The sequence below is a fragment of the Vipera ursinii genome (genome assembly GCF_947247035.1).
Source record: "Vipera ursinii genome assembly, chromosome: 1".
In the NCBI taxonomy this organism is placed as follows: Eukaryota; Metazoa; Chordata; class Lepidosauria; order Squamata; family Viperidae; genus Vipera; species Vipera ursinii.
Genome location: NC_139512.1, coordinates 143,592,416 through 143,612,274, shown reverse-complemented (window position 1 = coordinate 143,612,274; position 19,859 = coordinate 143,592,416). Strand labels below are relative to the sequence as shown.

The 19,859-nt window shown below is 36.4% G+C and overlaps 1 protein-coding gene across 1 annotated transcript in view; it reads right to left on the bottom strand.

The window, feature by feature from the left end:
* MBD5 (methyl-CpG binding domain protein 5) overlaps positions 1-19,623 on the bottom strand; it is a 153,508-nt gene extending 133,885 nt beyond the window's left edge. Inside the window, exon 1 of the mRNA XM_083350436.1 lies at positions 19,021-19,623. The gene's annotated coding sequence lies outside the window, so the exon portion shown is untranslated. The remainder of the gene's footprint in view (positions 1-19,020) is intronic.
* Between the last annotated feature and the right edge of the window lie 236 nt (positions 19,624-19,859).

Sequence of the window (19,859 nt, the reverse complement as noted above, 5' to 3'; positions counted from 1 at the left end):
AATATAAAGTGCTGGCTTTTACCTATAACACCATATATGGCTTGATTCTAAGACAGGGCTTTTGAACCTTTTTACAGATTGTACCACTTTTAGGACATGACAGTATTCGAGTACCACCAGTGATTAGCAAGGTGTCAAAAACGTGCTGACTTTTAAAAAAAAAGGGGGGGAAGAGATTTTTGGCTTTACTGGTTAGATTCATCTGTTGTTATAGAAATGGCTAATAGAAATGGCTAGTTTATGGAGAAGTAAAAAGTTGAAGCTCAGTGTTAATGCTTCCTTCCTATTGCAATAGTGGAATTCAGAAGTCAATACTTTTTTTCTTTTCTCCTTCTCCCTCTCACTTTTCCCTTTGTCACCCTTCGCTCACAAACCTCCCCTCACCCTTTGCTTACAAAAGCCTCTCGCTCTCTTTCACTCACACTTTGCTTGCAAAAGCTTCTCTCCCACTTTCACTCACACTTCCCTTGCAAAAGCTTCTTTTGCTCTCATTCACTTTGCTGGCAAAAGCTTCTCTCGGTCTCTCATTCACTCACACTTTGCTTGCAAAGGCTGCTCTCTCTCTCTCTCTCCTCACCGCTTGAGTAACAAAAGCCTCTTCTCTTTCTCTGTTTTTTCTCTCCCTCTCCCGCCAAAACCTGCTCCTTTTATAGCTTCTCCTCTCTCCTCTTCTGGGTGTGCCAGAAATTCCAACCAGCATTTAGCCAGGCACACAGATCCTGGGGCTTCTGCTGAGCCCTGCAGTTCCAGCTCCAGGACTGTGCAGCGCTGCTTTAGCTTGTTCCCTCCCCCACTACGCTTGGCTAGGGGTCGCGTACCACCTGCCGGATGCTAAAGTTGAAAAGCCCTATTGTAGGATATTGTATCGATCATCTCCTCCAAGTGGAATCTTCCTAGGTTATGCTTGTCTGTGTGGAGGAAAGGTGTGGGATTCCATTCCTTTATCATATAAGGGGGAAACTGATCCAATCCTCCTGTTCCTGATATGGAACATCATGTTGCAGTTCCAGTCTTTGCATCCTCCCGTCTGATATTTTACAAGAAACGTTTATATTATTTAATTCCATGGAAAAACCTTTAGTTTCATTGATGGGGAACTTTTACAGTTCTTTTAGACTTACTACGGACTCCCATGTTATTGTTATATATTGCTAAATATGTGTGTATGTGGTGGTGGGAGGTTTGTTGTATAGTCAGCCAAATGTTCACACTGGATTTGGCATTTTTGTCTACCTATCGAGTCCTTTCTAAGGACCCGGGATAGGCGGATGTGGATGCTAGATGGTGTTACATTGTCGCAGGATGTAAGCTGTTCTGAGTAAAGCTACCTTTTACAACTGACTGATGGTGAATTTGTCAATGCCAATGATGTTCAAGTGCTGCTTCAGTTGTTTTGGAATTGCAGCCAAGGCCCCTATTACTACTGGTACTACCTTTGCTTTCTTTTGCAACAGATCTTCTATTTCTATTTGCAAACCTTTTTATTTTGTTATCTTCTCCAGTTTCTTCTCTTCTGCTGTCTCCAGGTACTGCTACATCCTCTATCCGGACTTTTTTTTTTTGTCTTTCATCAACAATTGTTAAGCCTGGTTATGTGGCAGGTGCCTGTCTGATTAAATTCTACAGTCCCAGAGCACTTTATTATTATTGTAAAATATCTGGAGTCATATGAGCTACGCATTATAGGTATTCTAGAATTTTTAAAATGTAAATGTCAAATCTTTCTGCCTAGCATATGTTCTTAATTTATGTATATCTTGAAGAATTAATCTCTCAAAAATGAACAAGGTTATAAGAAGCAGTACAATTTTAAAGCATTATTATTGTTCAAGGTCTACCTTAAACTACTATATAAAAATAATCTAAATTTTCATCAGATAAACACTGAATTTTCAGTACAGAATCGTACTAACAGTTTGGATTATAGACCTACAAAAGTTAACACCATGGTCAATTATAGAAGAAATTGGGAAATGGTGGTAATAAATACATCTTATTAAGCCCACGATATTGTTTATTAATATACAAATGTTAGAATTTTTGGAGATCTATTTACATTTTTATATTATACTTTTGCAAGACTATTTTAAGAGAGTGAACCATGTATCTTCTGTCTCCAAAAGAAAAACAATGGCGTAAAGAAAAATTCAGAATTCCTGAAGTTTTAGTATCTAGAAAAAAAATGGAACAAAAAAAGTATTAGTGAGTTTCTGAAACATTTTCTCAAACTATTCAGAAAGCAGAATTTGAGTATTTGCCAGTTAAATGTGAACTCTAACGTTTCTCAGTTTTCTACTGTCCATACAATTATTACAGAAGTGGCTATTTTTACTATAATTGCATAAAGAAATTGTATTTATATATAAAAATAGCAATTTTATTATTTATGTCTTCTGGAGAGATTCTTTGAATTTTACAATATATCTATAAACAACATAATAAAAATGTCCACATTATAATAAATTAAAAACCACAAAAAACATAATAAAGCATCAATAATAAAATATAAAACAAAATTAAGATAAGCAGCAAGCAATTAATATATAATTAATTTCAGAATCAATAAATTTAAGAAGTGTTATTTCACATTCTAAATGCTTTCTGGAATATTTCTGTTTTTAATACCTTCCTGAATTTCTAGGGCAGGGGTGTCAAACTGCCAGCCTGCGGGCCAGATGCATCATGCCGAAACCACGCCCACCCCATTGCCGGCAATGAAAAAAAAGTCGCAATACATCATGATACATCATGTGACGTTGTGAGTTTGACACCCCTGTTCTAGGGGGAGGCTATTCAAGGGCAGATTCAGTACCAGAAAAGCAGTGCATTCATGCCTCTGCCCCGTTCAGTTTGCAGAAATGGAGACTTCCAACAGGTTAATCTGGGATTATGAATCAGACAAGCTAAAACTGTTGAAGATGGTCCCACAAATATGCTGGTGCCCATCAACTTAAGTCTGTAAAGGTTAAAACAGCACTTTAAGTGGTTCTCAGAGTCAGTGCAGAGCCCAGAATACAGGTGCCATGGAGACCAACAACTGCGCTGCTGCATTATAGATAAAAATTCTGGGTGGTCTTCAAAGACAACCCCACATACAACACACTGCAATATTCCAAAATTACAGTTAAGGGATTACAAATCTTCAATTATATGAATTTGTATACCTATTATTTAGTACCAAATTTGTATGATACCTCTTAGTAGAAATTTTCTCTCCTGGGCCAATCTGGAATATTCATATACAGCACCTTTCATTAATTGGATACTCTCTCTTGGCACAATACATAATAAATGTCAGAGCTCTTTCACTGTTTCATTGATTTGAAGACTTTTTGAATTATTTCCAAGAAATGGCCTTTTGATTTTTTTTGTTATGGTAAATTGATGCTCTGGAATAATCTAGATTTAAGAATTAATAAAAATATTTATTATATGGAAGACATAGGGTAGAAGTTGGGATTTATAGTATAATATGGCAAAATAGTAGCATTTGATTCAATAGATATTAGATTATGCCTCATTCAACAAAAACATGCTTTGGTCTTATTGCATTTCATTATCTTTACATGGTAAACATTTAATAACATAGGAGGTGCCCTGCTGGACTGCACCCGGCCCATGTAGTCCAGCAGTCTGTTCTCACAGTGGTCAACCAACTGCATAAGGAGTCCTACTAGTCCCCCAGCAGATGGCTTTCAGAGGCAGTCACACTATCATCAAGGCTAATAGTCATTGCTCCCCATGACTTGCATAAATTGGTTCAACATTTTTTTGAGACAACCCAGCTGACAAGTTAGCACACATCTCATGGTAGTGAATTCTAAAGTTGAATTATACATTATGTTAAAAAAAATCAAATAAATCCAAAAGATTTACATGAAGAAAAAACCAGAATAAAAATCAATGTTTGAAATTATTATTTACATATACAGAATATCTTTCTTCTTTTTACTGATTTACATTTCATAGATATTATATAAATGTCATTGTATTAAAATAACATATTGTACCAAAATTGGGAAGATGGGAGCAATAGAAGGTCCACATCACTAAATTTAGTGATATGTTAAAGGATTGAAATTATTTTATATTAATATTTTATGGATTTAGTTTCTATAAATGTTAGTTACATTCATTATCCTATATATCTTTTCCTGATTTTTACTAGCATTACAATATTTTTGGTTGTATTTCATTTTATTTGTGGTTGTTAGACTTACCAATGTATAAACATCAAATAAATACATCCTTTTGTCTGTTTTGATTCTAATTCAAGCACAGGTTTGCATGGTGTCTTATCATTATTCAATTTTGGGGGGAAATTATCTCATGTATTAATTTGACTTTGAGACAAGAAGTAATAGTTTTAGATGTACAAATCTTTTGAATCATATTCTTATTCCACACAAATTGGCATTTGGATAAAGTAGGTGGTGAAATGTACCTTAAAGGGAACTTAGTTCAGAGATCTCTAAAAGATCTCTTAAACCTGTAGCTAGCATGGCACAAGGCAGGAAAAATACAATACCTAAAAGGGAAAAAAAAGATAAAAGTCCCACCAAATTATGAAACACTATTAACTGTAGACGTGAAAACTAAAATTGCCAAGGGAGGAAGCCACCACTGTTCCCAGGCTAGAGAGAACTATTATGCCAACCTGTATCAGGTGACTTCCAAGGACATCCAGAGAAGAATTAAGAGCCTATTGACGATAAAAGTGGGAGAAAAAGACTTAGAATTTATACTCATGCATTCAAGGCTGATATAGGCTCTGGTTTCTGTATAGTGCAGGAGACAGATCTTCTGTATACAGAATGGCTTCATTTTGGTCTGCCATAGTGTAAAGAAATCAAACTAGCTGTTGTATCTGTTAAGGTTTTTTTTAAATCAAATAAGCCAATAGTTGTAGAGCCAAGATTTACCACTTAGCCTAGCGTGAACCTTGAGGTAGCACTGTGCATGCATTTCTGTCCTTCACCACTTGCCTTTGGTTTGGAAGGAAAGGGATGATTCTGTGTTGAAATTATATGGTGAAGCATCTCAGTGCCTTTAAAGCAGGGGTCTTCAAACTTGGCCCTTTCATGACTTGTGGACTTCAACTCCCAGAATTCCTCAGCCAGCATGTCTGGCTGAGGAATTCTGGGAGTTGAAGTCCACAAGTCATAAAAGGGCCAAGTTTGAAGACCCTTGCTTTAAAGGGTTAACTAAAATGCCTCAAAATAACGTGTGGATAGGAGGAGTTTACAAAACCTCAGTTGCTCCATGCATATAAATATCAAAGACAGTGAAACACTTAAAAGAAAAACCACATTCTACAGCCCATCACGCCACCTCTGTGACAAGGCAAATTCATGTTTAATCATTAAGAATGTAATGAACAATATTGTTCACTGCACCTCAAAGAGTATTATAGAAACTTTAGAAGCCACCTATTTTCACATGTGGTGGACTTGTAGAAATATAAAAGCTTTTTGGATCAAAATTTGGTGGAACATTCAAAAGATTTTTAAGGGAAAGATAAAGTTTTCTCCGCAATTGTTTTTATTGGGTATTGTTGTAGATTGTGATGTTAAAGAAACTAACTTGATGTTGAACATGATAACAGCAGCACGGTTACTGGTGGGACAATATTGGAAGAAGGATAGTTTGCCCACTATAGAAGAATGGGTGTTTAAAGTTTCGAATCTTGCAGAAATGTCTAAGATTTCTGCTTATTTGAAAGATCATTCGCAGGAAAGATATATTTCAGTTTGGAGGAGATGGATAAATTATATTCAGAATAAATATGGGACTAAAAAGTTCCATTTAGCTTATGAGTAGATTTTAGTGGGATATTGTTATTGGTACATTGTTTGTAGTTATGTTAAAGGGGAGTTAAAGCACATTATGAATTTGGTTAATTGTATATTATGCATAATTTTTATTTAGAATATGATTATTGTAACTATAATCCTGTATTTAGCTCTGGGAAGTGGGGGGGGGGAAAGTGGGTGGGTTTGGGGTGGGAGGGATTTGGGGATATATTGTAAAATTTTGTTTTTGTAAAACTTTAATAAAAAAAAACTGAAAAAAAACTAATCTTTGATTTTAGGTTTTGACGATTAGAATTTTTTATTTTTTATTTTTTTATTTTTAATTCCATTTATATCCCGCCCTTCTCCGAAGACTCAGGGCGGCTTACAAGAAATGGCTTGAAATGTAAAGCAAATGGTTGAGCTTGTAATTCTATTTTCATGGACTAAAAAAAAGGCGCACTTTTTTCCTTTCTCTTAGTTTTCCAACTTTTGTTGGAATAAACTTTAATATAATAAAAGAAGACCCAAAAAAAAGAGAGCGTTACAGAGGTGGAATGGTCTCGGAAAAGGAAACTGAAAGATGAGGGGATGGAACTCCCTTTTAAGAAAGAGATAGATCTGGAAATTTTCAGCTATGAAAAAGGCAAACATGAGAGAGTTAGTCAAAATTATACAAAATGTGAAAAGAAAATATAGATTATTTTTTTCATTTCCCCCCCAAATTATCCTAGATCCCAAGATTGTTCAAAACAAGGACAAAAACAAACAACAGCCCTAAATATTGTTGCATTCAGGACATATTAAAGCAATACTTTATGGCAGGGGTCTTCAAACTTGGCCCTTTTATGACTTGTGGACTTCAACTCCCAGAATTCCTCAGCCAGCATGCCTGGGTGAGGAATTCTGGGAGTTGAAGTCCACAAGTCATAAAAGGGCCAAGTTTGAAGACCCCTGCTTTATGGCATATATAATGGACTTCCACTGTCACAAGATTTTATAAAGGCAAGATTGCTTTAAAAGTGATTTAGAAACATATATGAAAAATACCACGATTAATGGCTAGCAAATATGAGGCCAACAGATTGTCATTGACAGTAAGTGCCCAATACCTGTTGCTTGAGAACATGAGAAGAAAGAGGTTGTTTTTGCAATTTGTCCTGTTTATGGCCTTTCCAGAGACTTCTGCTCATACATTCCTGAAACAGAAGCCAGACTAGACCAATCCAATCTGGAACATCAAACTCCTTGATATTATTCTGAAAGTACAGTTCTGATTTGAATTACTGGGAAAACTCTTCAGCAAATTATACCAAGGAAAATGAATTCCCTGCATGAAGTTTCTAACCACTATAAGATTTTATTTAAGAAACAAAATCAACTTCCCTCCGTCCAGTGCGCTCCCACAGAGAGGGCCTCCTCAGGGTGCCACCGATCAGAGAATGTCGATTGGTGGCCCCCAGGGAGAGGTCCTTCTCTGTGGGCACCCCGGAGCTATGGAATCGGTTGCCGGTTGAGCTCCGGATGGCGCCAGATCTTCGCTCCTTCCGTTGCGATCTGAAGACATTCTTATTTGAACAAGCCGGCCTGGCCTGATGGGGGATGGTTTGGGTTTTTTATTCTCATTTTATTATATGTATTTATTGTTTTTAGCTGGGCACATGTTTAATTCTTTTTTAACTTTTGTATTTTTGTATTTTTATATATCTGCCCTGTTCACTGCCCTGAGTCCTTCGGGAGAAGGGCGGTATATAAATAAAATTATTATTATTATTATTATTATTATTATTATTATTATTATTATTATTATTATTATTATTATTATTTAGTTCATGGATTTATTAGAAACTAGATCATGTGTTCCCCTATTGCTTTTAAACCAGAAGTATATCCTGACTTGATGTGTAATGGCTGTACTGAACAGCTCTGAACTTTGAGCTCTTTTTTAAAAAGTTTAATATTTATTTATTTATTATTTATTTAGATTTATATACCGCCCTTTCCCGAAGGACTCAGGACGGTTTACAGGATATTTAAAAGAAAATCAATACAAAAGTTAAAACAATTAAAAATGATTAAATGAAACCCTGAGAGAAAATAAAAACCCCAGTTAAAATTAAAATTAAAAATTCTCAGCCTGGGCCAGAGAGCTCGAAGAGCCAGGTCTTCAGGTCCCGGCGGAATGAACGGAGGTCGGGGGCAGTCCTAAGCTCCACGGGCAGCTGGTTCCAAAGGGCAGGCGCGCCCACTGAGAAGGCCCTACCCCTGGGTGTTACCCGCCGGCAATCTTTAACCGGCGGCACCCTGAGAAGACCCTCCCTGTGGGAGCGCACTGGACGAAGGGAGCTTGATGCTGGTAGCAGGTGTTCCCTCAGATATCCTGGACCCTCGCCATTTAGGGCTTTATAGGTCATCACCAGCACCTTGAATCTCACCCGAAGGGCAACCGGAAGCCAATGCAGCTTGCGGAGTAGAGGTGTTACATGGGAGTATCGGGAGACCCCCATCACGACTCACGCGGCCGCATTCTGCTCCAGCTGAAGCCTCCGGGTGGTCCTCAAGGGCAGCCCCATGTAGAGAGCATTGCAGTAGCCTAAACGGGAGGTCACGAGCGCATGAGTGACTGTGCGTAGGGCATCTTGGTCCAGGTAGGGTCGCAACTGGCGCACCAGGCGAACCTGGGCAAAAGCCCCCCTGGTCACGGCTCCTATATGATCTTCAAAATTGAGCTGTGAATCCAGGAGGACGCCCAAGTTGCGAGCCCTATCAACGGGGGGGTAACAACTCACCCCCCATCATTAGAGATGGAATAGTCTGGTTGACCCGAGATGCCGGTATGCACAGCCAATATTAAAGTTATTTGTACATTGGCTTCTACGAGTTCTACCATTTTAAATAAAGTTCTTTAAAAAAGTTTGCATAGAATGTAAAAACATAAGCTAAGTGGAGAAAACATAATTTATATCCTGACTAAATTTAGGCAAAGATTCAGGCCTTCCTCAGTACAAAAAAGTCTAAATCTTCACCAAAGTAATACCTATTGTAACTTAATTACCTATGAATTATTTGAGGCACCTACAATTTAAATGAAATAACTCAGTATCTTTGTTATGCCTAAGTAAATTTAGAAAAATTAAATTGCTAGCAATTTTTTCCTCTGTTAAGTTTTAAAGTATACATTCTATTGTAATACGCTTCTTCGAAAAGTGAACATTTTAACCATTTTCTTATAAAATATTTCTTGATCTAATACAGAAATAAATTAAAACTGTCAATTCAAGACAACTGAGCAGATTAGCAAACAAGCATAAGTGCTTGTTTTTTTTCACAGACAACTGTTTAATTTAAAAATAACTATAGTTTATTGTTTGCCTGTTCTAATCTTTTAAGGAAGACAGGTATGAATATCTACTTGAAGATATATCGCATTAAGTTAATGTATGCAAAATTTGTTAGTTGCACAGCATTTAAAAAATCTGTGTAGGTAAGAGACCATAGAACCCCACTTTCAAAAATGATAAATCTTTGAATAAACCACATTTTAGCAGATAAATTTGATACAGTATTAAATGAGATGCTACCACTGGAAATGGTAAAATTTTGCAGGGCAAATACATTGAAATAAAATTACTCATTTTTCTAAATAAATAACGTGTGGCTTCTTTTTAACAAAACGTCCCCATGTTTCAGATTATAACTGACCAGGAAAGTGATCATGGGATTGTACTAAATATGGAATAAAAAAATGGCAATTCAGTAAAGAAAATTTTAGGGAAGGAGTAGACAATAAAATAATAAAATGTTATCACTTGGCTAGTTGTTGCAACATTACACATAATGCTATTTGCTCTATTCTAGAAAGGCTGCTGTATAACTGGAAAAAAACTACATGAAAAAGCTCTTAAAAGAATCAGGGAATTGAACAATTGACAAGAAAGAAGCAAAAATGTTTTTTTAACTTATTTAAAGTTGTTGTTCAAGAAGACTGATTGCTGTCAATTTTGTCACAGATATTTTTATTTATTTATTTATTGGATTTACATTATGTGGTACCCATCTTGATCATTTATGAAATGGTCAGAGATTTTAAGTAAATATTTTTTCCCCTTTCCTCTGACAAGACTTTGGCATTCTCAGATAAAATTTATAAGCAGAACATTTAGAATTATAAAAAATAATCATTAAAAATAATTAATTTAGGAAAACTATTGTTTAAAAATGCAATTATGCTACCACTGATAAGCGGTATGAAAAATCTTTGAAAACATATATATACCGTCCACAAAATCCTTTCAATAGTGAAAGAGAAATTATATATGTCTTGATAGTATACTTATTTATTTCAAGTTCTCTTTTTGCATCTATTTTTTATTTTATTCAAGACAAGGTTTAAATACAAAGCTCCAAAAAAAATCCAAAAAAGAACAAAAAATAAAAAAGCAAAACAAGACATTAAAAAATGAAAAAGGTGCATAAAAAATCCCCAACACATATCCCCCCAACTGAATGCTGATTAATAACTTAGTACGACATTTTGTTAATTTCTCCAAATGCTGTCCTACATATCTTAGGTCTAAGTACAGTACAGTAATTCTGTACAGTCCAGAATAATCTGCTGAATGCCAATAACATTCCCTCTGCTAGTTCTTTGCATTCATAAGAATAAAGATAAATGGGTAGAAGCAGGATGTCCAGATCTGGATGGATGTAGAGGCGAGAACTGGACAAATTCGGTGAAAATAGTTCTGCTAACAATCATTACTTAAGAATACAGTGGCTATAAAGTCAACTAAGCCAACACAAAGGGCAAAAAGATAAGTGTACTGACAATTGTTTTCACATCCTATATATGTAAGTTTTCAGTGCTATCTGGATGCCAATTTTGGGAAACAGAAAATTGGACTTCAAAATTTTATTTTCTTAAATCTGAGATTTCAGCCAATTAGTTGTTTCTTCTTCCAGGAAACACTAGGCCTATTTTTTGAACAATTCTGCCACCGTGTCTTGAGCATTTTCAATCTTTTTTCAGCAAAACTATAGTTTTTTTTCTGTGTTTGCCAATATCTTCCTCTTGTAGAGAGATTGTATTGCTCAGACTACTTGCAAACTCTAATCCTAATCCAGAAGTAAGCAGATATGTCAACGTGCAGAAATAACAGCATTTTTAAATTAATTGTTACTTGGTTATCCTTGGTTATCTCCTATTTCCTCAAAAACTTTTCTTTATTAAAGAGTTTTCTTTATTCTGTGTCATGAATTACCCCGATTATGCTATTTCTCTTTGTTTTGCTCTTAACCACTAGACCAAACTGGCTATATATAGTTAAACTTCTGTTATTAACTTTGAAGTGTTCTCATTTATCAAGTACGTCTTCTTTGTACCTTCACTTCTCTGACAGGTTTGACTGTAATGTCTTTTCAACTGATTTCACCATTTCTCCTTCGCAGCATTTTCTTTCTACAATTGGACCTCTTAACTTTTGTACTCAACTTTGGTACTTTTGTTTATACGCTTCTGTATTTGTTTAATACTCAATTACGAATTCACCTTCTAAATCTGTCCTTTCCCCAATTCTTTTTAAAGTTATATGTTTAATAAAATGGGTCAAAGAAAAAAATTGACAGGTAAAATGTGTATATGTGAATGTTTTATACATGAAATTTTACACAACTATTTCTATCACAATGGATCTATTTCACTGTAATCATCTGTCTATATATAGACAGTTTGGTCTAGTGCAGGGGTAGGCAACCTTGGCTCTTTTATGAGTCGTGGACTTCAACTCCCAGAATTCCTGAGCTGAAGCCCATGAGTCATAAAAGAGCCAAGGTTGCCTACCCCTGGTCTAATGGTTAACGACCATGCTAGAAAATGGAAGATTGTGAGTGGAAGCCAGCTGAGTGACTTTGGACCAGTCCCTCTCTCTGTCCAACCTCATAGGATTGTTGTGGGGAAAAGAGAAGGAAAGTGTGGTGGATATGTTTTCTGCCTTGAATTATTTATAAAAATAATAAAGGTGGGATATAAAGAAATGAATAAATAACCTGTGCCCATTAGCAATTCATTCATAAGTCATTAGTAACCACCCTTTCCTTTAATTCATCTTGGCCCATAGCTTTTTAGCAAGCCTAGGATCAGATACAAAATTCTCAATTTAATTTTAACAAACATATGCCACTGAGCTTAATTTGCTAATACTAGAAGGCCAAAAGATTAGAGCCAAAAGCAAAAACAAAACCCTTTGAAACAAAATCCACCACATCTGCTTAGACCTTTTTGCTCTTGTATCATAGGAAGTTGGATAATAGGTTTAGAAAATATTCAGGACCACAGACCTGAGCTTCTTTGCATTATTCTATAGGTATCCTGGACTTTACTAAGATAGGGAAAAGATACATTTCTGTTATGATCAGATGAGCTGATAGCATTTAAGAGCAGAATAAGACAGTCTTTTCTATTCTAAGTTGTTTCCCGTCAGGAGCAAAAGCTTCAATTAAGTTGATTTTTTGCTAAAAGCCTATGCACAGGAATCTTTTCAACTAACAATCAATACCTGGTTAAAGTCAGATAAGGGTCAATGGCACTCAAGTGGGGTTAGGTTTAGTTTGCTTGTGACTATGTAGGGATTCTAAGGGACGCAGTGGCTCAGTGGGTTAGGACGCTGAGCTTGTCGATTAGAAGGTTGGCAGTTTGGCGGGTCGAATCCCGAGTGCCACATAACAGAGTGAGCGCCTGTTACTCGTCCCAGCTTCTGCCAACCTAGCAGTTCAAAAGCACGTAAAAAATGCAAGTAGAAAAATAGGGACCACTACGGTGGGAAGGTAACAGCGTTCCGTGCACCTTTGGCATCTAGTCATGCCGGCCACATGACCATGGAGACGTCCTCGGACAAGCGCTGGCTTTTCGGCTTTGAAACAGAGATGAGCACTAGAGTCGGAAACCTTTACCTTTACCTTTATGTAGGGATTCTAGGCTGATTCCTGTTTTCATTCCACCCCCAGGATCTGCCTTACCTTCTCCTATATTTCCTGTCATCAGGATTAGCTCACTTCAGATATTCCATAAGCAAATATTGTTAGATCCAAATTCCATCAATGAAGTTTTTTGAAGAATAGTTGTACCACCACTAAAACATGAGAATGGATATGGGAATTCAAACAATTCTTGGATTCTACTGCAAATTGAGTTTAATAACAAAGAAGTAGAGCTGAAGAAAGTACATGCCAAGTTTGCCATACAGATAAATAATGTAATATCAAAATACGAAACTCATCCACTTACTAGACCTGTCCTTTTGCTACAATTTGCAGAAAAGTCAGTTTTATTCCAAAATAATAGTTTGTAAGTTTAGCATGAAATCTAAGATGCTAATGTCAATGCCTGAATTGGTTGAAAGATGCTCCCAAGAATCTTCAGTATTAAAGGTACTTGATCACAAAATCTAAACTCTTTGTTGTTGTTGTTTTAAATAGAAAAGAGAACCTAACTAAGACCCATTGCTGAAGACAGTAGAATATATATAATATATAATTATAGAGCTGGAAGTGACCATGGAGGTCTTCCAGTCCAGTCCCCTGCTCAAGCAGGAGATCCTATACCATATCAGACAAGTGACTGCCTATCTCTTCTTAAAAATCTCCAGTGATGGAGCACCCACGATTTCTGAAGGCAAGCTGTTCCACTGGTTAATTGTCCTCACTCTTAGAAAATTTCTCCTTAATTCCAGGTTGCTTCTCTCAGTTTCCAACCATTATTTCTTGTCCTGCCTTCTGGTGTTTTAGAGAATAATTTTACCCCCTCTTCTTTGTGGCAGCCCCTCAAATACTGGAATACTGCTATCATATCACCTGTTTCTTCCTTTTCTTTTAGACTAACCAAATCCAATTCCTGCAGCCGTTCTTCATATTTTTTTGTCTCCAGGCCTTTGATCATCTTAGTTGGTCTTCTCTGAATTTTTTTTCCAAAGTCTCAACATTTTTTTTGTAGTATGGTGACCAAAACTGGTTGTAGTATTCCTGGTGTGATCTTACTAGGGTTTTATAAAGCGGTACTAATACTTCGCCTGATCTTGATTTTATGCCTCTGTTTATATAACCCAGGATTGTATTACCTTTTTTGGCTGCTGTTGCACACTGCTGGTTCATAGTCAAGTGATCATCCACTAGGACTCCAAGGTCCTTCTCACAGTTACTGTTTTTGAACCAGGTCTCGTGTAATTTGCACTTATTTGTACCTTTGATTTTTCCTGCCTAAATGTGAAACTTTGCTTTTCTCCACATTAAAGTTCATTTTTTTGGTTACGGCACATTGTTCAAGTTTGTCAAGATCTTTTTGGATCCTGAGTTTGTCTTCTTAGGTGTTGGCTATTCCTGCCAGTTTAGTGTCATCTGCAAATTTGATGAATTCCCCTTCTATAACCTCATCTAGGTCATTTATGAAAATATTGAAGAGTACTGGGCCTAAAATGGAGGCTTGTGGTACCCCACTTCTTACTTCTTTCCATGTGGATGTAGTACCATTGAGGACTACTCGTTGAGTAGGGTTTGTCATACAGCTACAAATCCATCTGGTGGTGATGTTGTCTGTTCCACCTTTTTCTAGCTTGTAGGTTGTAGTCTATTATGTCAAATGCCTTACTGAAATCGAAGTATACTACACCAACGGCGTTTCACTGGTCTATTAATTTAGTCACTTTATTAAAGAATGAATAAGATTGGTTTGGCATGATCTGTTTTTAACAAACCCGTCTTGGCCACTGTTATAACTTTGTTTGCTTCTACTAATGCCAGTAAGAATCTACAGAAGACATGAAGAAGTTAAGACAAGAAACAATTACTGCAATTACTGCAATGATTGTTGGCTGTTATTGAAAAAGTATGGGTGGAATAAAATACAGTATGAATGTGTGATCAGTTCAGGTGGGAAATTTATTTGCCTTTACAGTGGAATTTGACAATGCACAAAAGTCAAAATATATGTAAAATATGCAAATATGTTTGCATTTGTTTCCAAGCTTTGAAAAGATAGGCCAGACTATTTCAATGAAAGAGACAGACTTCCTAATTGATTTCCAGAGAAACTTGAAATATACTTAGATGCTTTGACATTCTTTTTTACAACCTCTATTTATTCATAATATTTTAAAGACAAGTTCTAAACAAGGAAAGATATAAAGAAAACAGGGCTGAAAAGCAACACAAAGTTTAAAACATGAGTTAATGCATTCGTTGATTAACAAAGCAAGGAACAAATTTTTAAAGAAACTCTTTTTTAGGATCCAGAAATCCATAAATTGGGTACAATAAAATAACAGGGCTTGCTGCTAAAAATAGCCTATGCTCAGATCTTCCTATCTTTTTTGAAAGAAATCTCTTGCAAAGGTTTTGTAATACAACATTAAACTAGAGTACTGACAGATATATGACTTGGGGAGGTAGACTAAGGCCTCAGATAGAGCTCTTGTCAAGCCTCTTTGGTGGCTGTAATGAAGGATCTTCTCTCTTAGTTTCTCTCAAAAGGAGCAAGTCCGCTTCAACTGTCAGAGGCTCACTCAAGGGACTGGGTGGAAGGTACCACATGCTCTTAGTAACTTGATTATTTAGCACTGCCAGCATTACATTCATTTATCAATAATATAATTATTCCTAGTATCATCCCAAAACAATAAGCAATCAGAAATGCTGATGTTATTGAAACAATAAAATCATTAGACACAGTTCTATTTGTAATGGCTACTATTCATTTTTATGACTTAGCTATATGGTAGGTTTCAGAAGGTTACTGAAGTTGTGAATAATTAAACATTCTACCAAAACAATAACTTTTAAGAATGCCAACACACACACACACACACACACACACACAGAGAGAGAGAGAGAGAGAGAGAGAGAGAGAGAGAGAGAGAGAGAGAAGGGGGGGACTTAAAATTTACAATTAAGTGGAAGTTGAGAATCTGTTTGGATAGTTCCTTTCTCAAGGTTTGTCCCCCAAACAACTGATTCTCAGAAAAGACCTATATTCAATAAACTAACATCCGTGTTGGCTGCAACTGTACAGAATGATTAGATGACAACTACAGTATTGTACTAGCACAAGTAATACAACAGTATAAAGACTGGTACTATAGAAAAATATACTGATAGTTTAGTGTGAACCTGCTTGTAATTTGAAAAATAATTTCTTTATGCTGACGTAGAAAACAGAAACTAGGATCCCAGTGTAATCTGAACCATCACACACCATCCATATTACATCCCGCTAGTTTGAATAACTTACTCATGATTAAATGTACAAAACATAGAACTTGCCCATCTCTCAGTGGCCAAGCATTATCGACCAAACCAAGACATGTGTTAATTGTACAGATGCCAGCTTTCCATCTGCATGAAACCTTGCAAGTAAGAAAACATTTAATGAACAAAACCTATGGAATTTAAGTCATGTTAAACTAACTTGGACTGCATAGTTCAGGAATTGTTAACTTTATTCAGGTCTAATTAGAAGTGCCAGGAGTTGAATCTGGGAATATTTTTATGAAAAAAAAATATTCTAAAAGTGCTGCAGTTTTCAAACTATAGTGTATTTTTATATTCTATAATTATAAGATGTAGGTTCAAGGAATTCAAAACGGGGTGTTTGACTTTTCCAGAACTATTTTGACCTTCTTGTTTCAAACTCAATACACTTCCGGAATGGTTAAAACAGCACTGGAATATTTCCAATAAGATAATGGGAGCTATTTTCAACTCAAAACTATGCTTTGTGCTGAAATCAGGCCTTCCTAGATCAAAATTTTTCAAATTTAAAACATTCTAAAGATTACTAAAAAGAACACTTTTTAATATATTAATCCTTGTACGTTTTGCACTACAAACCTCTCAAGGAAGTATACAACCTAGCTTTAGAATTTATAAAGGTCTACTTTATTAAAAAAAAACAATGCTCTGAACTAAAGGCCTATCCATAATGAAATATATTGTTTTGAATGAAGAAATCTAGTTTAACAGCTCACAATCAAAACTTAAATAGGAATTATTTATATATTTTTATTTATGCACATCCTATGCATAGTAATTTTAAATCAAATTCAGTTCAATGAGGCTTATTTATTTATTTATACCACGCCTTTATTAATTTTTTATAAATAACTCAAGGCAGCAAACATACCTAATACTTATTTTCAAATACCATATAGGATTGCAATATGTTTAATATTGAATATAAATCCATTCATATTCAGTTAACATAATTTTACTTAAAACATAGTTGTTAAAGACTAGTTGTTTGCCAACAAAATATGCATATAATGCAAATATGAATCTATATAATTTAATACTTAATATTTATTAACATTACTTTAATATTCGCAAGTTATATTAAATGTTAACTATGCAGTTAAGAAAATGAAAATAATTCCGTTTTGTGGAATTATGTGAATGTAACTTATTTGAACATAATTAGAACTTGTAAGAATATTACCTAAAGTTGCTCTTATGATCTATATTGAGACTTTTATACATTCTTCATGAGAAACAGAATTACTTTTTTTAAAAAAATGATGTCAGAACTTTTATCTAAAAGTGTACAATTTAAGTGTACAACATAAATTACTGTATTCAAACTATATTACACTTTTTTCATAGAGCAAGTTACTCATTACTACATTCCAAGAGCTGAACATAAACAATTCTTCAAAACTAAAGCTCAACGTTTTTACAATATGTATGTCCAACTGGATTCCAAGTAAGGTTTTTCACCAAGCAACTGTCTTGTTCAAAAATATTTGTCTACATTGGCAACTAAGTTAGAAAAGACACTTTTATCAATGTATACATGTTATCAGAGAGCATTGCTCTAGGAAGAATTTATTTAAAATTTCAAATGATAAGCAAGGAAGCAGCATATACAAAGCTGCAGGTTACTTGGTTAGATTCCCTAACCAAGGCCTACTGAGATACATGGGCCATCTGTGCACATATCACAGTTCAACTATACCTTGCAGGCTTTAATAAATCAACAACACAATATTCTCTTACCTTAACAAAATCATTAAAAAATATCCCAGTAACTTCACGACAGAACCGACCAAACCATAGGAGCATGATTTGGAATTGGATGTATATAAAGTTTTCTAGTTCTTCAACTTCATATTAAGTTTAAACTTTGCAATGGAAGCAATTTGATATAAAACACTGTCAATACATTCCTTCGAATTAATGAGATTTATATATACACATAACTACAGTGTAGGATTGAAATAGGATTCTTAACACTTGTATTGGTAGCAGTTCCTTTAGATAAGCATCTTTGAGTTTTAACTACTCATATCAAACAAATGAATCCTTAGCAGAACACTTAATGTAATGTTGTACATAATATTGAGAATAAATTCTACATCAAGTCCTTAGAGGCTGAATACACTAATTCACAAAATTAAATAATGATAAATAGATGTTATTTTTGCTTATAACATTAAAAAGAACCTGGGTTTCTGAAGTGTCATAACTTAATAAAGGTAACTGTGGCAGAAAGAGGTTCAAGAATTAATGTACTCTGATTTCATATTGTTGCCATACAAAGAAATATATTTCAAGACCACTTCAAAGCAAAATTATCCAGGTAACAGATTTAATCCATTTGCTATTACATAGCCTGAATCCAACTTCTCAAGACAACCAACAGTAAATGGTCATAAATCTTCCTACAAAACGACGAAAATAGCAGTCGGAAGGACTTTTCTATTTCCCTGCATCCAAACATCACCCACAAAGCGTAAAAAGCCACCAATCTATGGCAGTTTGCGTTTCATTGTAAGCCATAATAAATATGCAAGGGCAAAAAACAAAACAAAAAAAACCCCAGTCATGAAAGGCTTCGCTGCACACAACTACCGTAGGAGCAAAAAAAAAAGAACATTATAATCTACCTCGTATATTAATTCAAATGAAACAACTGCCCCAGACACCCTTCAACCTGGGCTTGCTAAAAATAAAATAGAAATCGAGGGACTACTTTTTTTTTTTCCCCAGCCACACACGAACTGCTCTCCTGTGCTCAAAAGTAGAAACAGAAAAGAAAACGAGAGAGAGAGAGAGAGAGAGAGAGAATATCAAGAAAACAAACACCCTCCCACTATCCAGATCGCTTCGCCTCGGGAGTGAAATTGTGGGGTCGGAGAAGGCATAGCTTGCCTTTACCTCCCTTTTGCATATAGAGAGACCAGCTTACCTTGGCTGCACCCCACTTTTATTTCCTCTCCTGGAGCAGTGGAGAAAGAGACACACACAAAGGGTAATAAAGGGGGAGGAGGGGAGAGCAGGGGGATTGAGGGGGGAGCTGGTGAATTGGTGGCTGCTGCTTGTGTGTGTGTGTGTTGTGTGTGTGTGTGTGTGTGTGTTGAGGTGTCTCCAGCTAGGGCCAAACAGCAGCAGCAACAGTAGTAGCAGAGGAGACGGAGCTTGTGTTGCTAAGAGGCTTTAGGTCTCTTTTCTCTCTCGTCTGACGGCCAAAGCGGGGGAAGAAACTCTCCTCTCACTAGGTCTCTCTGGGATCCTCTAGCTAGGCTGGGGGTGGGGGAGAAACTCAATCTTCTCGGAGCTAAGTCCCCCCCCACCCGCAAACCAATTCAAGGTGGAATTAGTGCTCTGTCCCTTTAACGATATAAATAAAAGGTCCCCCCAGTCTCCCCCTTCCCTCTCTTCTTCATCATCAGCTGCTGCTGCTGCTGCTGCTGCTGCTGAGGCTCTAGCTAGCTCTCTGGCTGGGAGAAAGATGGGAGGCTGTCAGTGCGCATGCGCCCCGTGGGAGCTCGCTGGGTTAAAGGAGGGGGAGGGAAAAGGTTCCTCCCACAAGGCCCCGCGCCTTAAAAGCGAACCCGGAAAAAGATTCCGCAAAGATGGAAGAAACGAGGGGGGGGGCCGGCGGAAGTGGTGGGCGGGGAAAATCGGCGCGTCAAGCGGAAGTGGGCGTGGAGGTGGGGGCGGGGGCGTGGGGGCGGGGGTGGAGGCGAGAAAGGAAGAGAGCCTTGAAAAGGCCCGCAACAGACAGACAAGAGACAGAGAGACGGG